General features: G+C 36.6%; 1 long non-coding RNA gene across 1 annotated transcript in view; it reads right to left on the bottom strand.

Annotated features, from left to right (window-relative positions):
* Nucleotides 1-2,650, bottom strand: part of LOC107618462 — a 15,391-nt gene extending 12,741 nt beyond the window's left edge. The window contains exon 1 of the long non-coding RNA XR_001615242.2: nucleotides 2,542-2,650. This is a non-coding gene — a long non-coding RNA (uncharacterized LOC107618462). The remainder of the gene's footprint in view (nucleotides 1-2,541) is intronic.

The raw sequence follows: 3,398 nt of genomic DNA, 5'->3' as shown, positions 1-3,398 counted from the left end.
TTGGGCACGCTTAAAAAATGTGGCCAAAAGGTTTAAGGAAAAAAAAGCTTTTATTCAAAAACAGTTTCGAAACTCTCCCATTTACATGAAACCCTTTTGGTCGTTCCCTAAACACTGAAACACTAGCACATAACCCTAAACACCAGTGACGGCAAAGAATCCCAGCACTCCGAAGAACATCGCTGTCGCTCCCTCTTCTGGCACTTCCCACCATCCTGGTCCCTTTGTCGGCACTCCCTCTCCTCGTTGGTGACTCCCTTTGGCGGTGACTCTGACTGTCCCTCGCAAACCCTCCATCGATGCCCCTCCGATGCCGCTCCCTTCCGTCGCCACTCCCTTCCATCACAATGCCCCATCGGCGCTCTCTCTTCCGACACTCCCACAATCGCTGCTCCGATCCCACCATAACTCTCTCACCAAACTCTCTCTCTCTCTGGAGCAGCATCAGTAACACCTTAGTACCTTACGCATCATCCAGTTTAGTTTCCCAGGTTCTATTCCTCAACTTCCACTTCTACATCCAGCAGAGGCTTTTCTTGGTGAGTTCAGCTCCTTTCTAGTTCTTTTTTTCCTTTTCCCTCAATTTTTTCGTGGATTTTGGTGGTCGAGATTGCTCGTTTGGGGGATTAGAGTTTGGCAAGCTTGGAATTTAAAGATTTTAATGAAATTCCCAGTTTTATTTGTTTGTATTGTTATGTTATGGTATTATAGATTTGTTCTAGCTTGTCGTTGCTATTGTTGCTAGGGTTTCTCTGTTTTGTTTATTATTATTATTATCAATTAATTATTAATACTATGATATTTTGTGACGTGGATTGCATAATGGTGATTGACTTTAGTGGTTTAGTTGTTGCAGATTTGGTAACTTAGGGTATTATTATTGGAAGTGAGCGAGTGTGAAATGTAGAGGGCAACTGAGGACACAAAAAGCATGGAGAAGAGGTCACTTGAGGGTGGAGAAGATGACCAGCTTGAATGAAAGAGGCTTGTTCTTGCCAGGTGCTTCTTTCAACAGGTTTCTAAATTTTGCGAATAAAAACCAGCAGATAAGTTAAATTTTTCCTCTCAAATTTATTTAATCTGTTAAAGAAAACAAAATCTTAATCTTCTCCAACAGAATATCCTAATTTTTGTTACTTAGATTTCTGTTTTCTTTTCTACCATGAATTTTTCCTTGTAATATATAATATATAGTAACTATATACAATTTTGAAAATTAACATTGTCTAAGTCTATTATTCTTAACATGTAACTAATAAATTTGAAATATGATTGATCAGAAACCTTGATGTATATAATATCAACTGAAATTGAATTTTGTTCAGCCATAAGTCCTGATTTCCTATCATCAATATGATGGAATTTTTTTCAGCTAACAATTTTCCTTTTCCTTTAAGTTTGTGAGTTCTATCCATCAATGGATACGCATAAGAGAGGGAAGAACTTCATGGAAACCAGCATTAACAAATCCAAGGAGCTTTTGAAAAGCATGGACCGTGGCCATGTTTCAGATATCGGTATGACAGAAGTTAACAAAGATCTTGTGGCATCAATTAAGGAAAAACTCGAAGTGATTTCATCTTTGAAATCCATCTTCAGGGTCCTTGTGAAGCTTCTACAAGCAAACCAGAAGGTATACGTCCCTACTAAAGTGTCAGAAAGTAAAGATTTTCCCTCAATTGCATATTGTTACTTTGTTGCTGAATTAAATATCAGATTAGTAGGTAGATCCACTGAAATGACCCAAAATGAATAAGTTCTTTTCAGCTGGAAGGCAAAATTCTAATTTAAGTCCTGACAAACAAATTCTTAGTTTGTTTTTATTGTTTTATTTTTGGAAGAATTTGTGTGTGTATTGATTGTATTGAGTTAAGTGTGTAATTGATCGCAATGTAACTTGGCTATAGCATTGTTTGATTTGTATAGTTAACCTCGGCTAATATTTTGATTTTTGTGCTTTATGTGTGTGCAGGTCAGCTTCACCGGTTCGATGGAGGTAGGCCGTGAAATAATGCATACTGCAGCTAGCAGCAACTTGAAACAAGTTTCACTTGAATTAGTAGGAAAGTCACCTCTTCTAATCTTTGATGATGCTGATGTAGATAAAGCTGCTAGCCTTGCTCTCTTGTGCATAGTATATAACAAGGTCAAATTTCTCTTAAGTGAATTAATAATGAAGAAACTCAAGTTACACATTATAATGATACTCTTTAACATTTTGTTCTTGTTTTGATTTCAGGGTGAGATATGTGTTGAAAGTTCACAGTGTGTTTGTTCAGGAAGGGAATGTGCTGAATAATTATATTAAAAGATGGATTTAGGCATTCTTTTCTTCATCTTTCACACCCTGCAGGTTTTGACAGCTACTAAAATTAGATATTGGAGGTTTTGTTCAATTAGATGCTAGGTTTTGACAAGTCCCTATGAGATGTAATGGCAAAAGAGAATTGATAGGCACACAGTTTCTTCTTGTTATCATGCTATATAAAAAACATGTCTCAGTTGTGGTGGTTTGGTTTGGTTTTTGTTGTTTTCCATTACAGGAATGCTATTGATTCCTCTTTATTCAAGCAATGGTTGCATAACTTGCAAAGTGAGATTGGGATTCTAGCTGATGGCACCTTGGCTCTGAGACAAGTTCTAATTCAGGTAATTGCATAATCAGTGTTTAAAAAGTGGATATGATATTTTGTAATAATAAAGATAAATAGATGTGCAAGGTGTTTGGAATTTTTATTCCTATTAGCATAACAATGCTGATGAATTTTTATAGTAGAATGTGAACCTGGTTTAATTTGGAAAAGGAAGGAAGTTTGAGAGGGCTAGAGGAAGAAAGAACAACAAAGGACTTAGTGTTTAAGTTGTATTGTTTCTGTATTTTTCTACCGTTTTTAGTTTTGGAATTTGAACTCGAGATTTATTTTGTATTTGAATATTAGTTTATTAATGTATAAAATAATTATAGCAAAAATTATGTCACTAATTACTGTTTGATTTGTCTTGCAATAAAAATTTCATACTATATTTATAGGTTTGGTAATAAAAAAGGATTGAAAATTTATATTGTGTAGTAATTAAGATCAAGTAAGGAAAAGAATTTTTTTTTTTAATTTAACAAGGCTTTCGCCACGCTTTTAAAGCATGGCCGTATATCTCCCTATCGCCACGCTTTAAAAGCGTGGCCGTATCTCTCCCTATCGCCACGCTTCAAAAGTGTGGCCGTATCTTACCTATCGCCACGCTTCAAAAGCGTGGCCATATCTCCCAAAAGCGTGGCCCTATCTCCCACATACGGCCACGCTTTAACGGGTGGCCAGTTGTAAAAAGCGTGGCAAAAGAAAAAGCGTGGTGATAGGTCACCAAAAGCGTGGCGGTAGCTCAAAAAGCGTGGCAATAGA

This window comes from Arachis ipaensis, chromosome B09, assembly GCF_000816755.2.
Source record: "Arachis ipaensis cultivar K30076 chromosome B09, Araip1.1, whole genome shotgun sequence".
NCBI lineage: Eukaryota > Viridiplantae > Streptophyta > Magnoliopsida > Fabales > Fabaceae > Arachis > Arachis ipaensis.
This window is presented reverse-complemented; position numbering and strand designations above follow the sequence as displayed.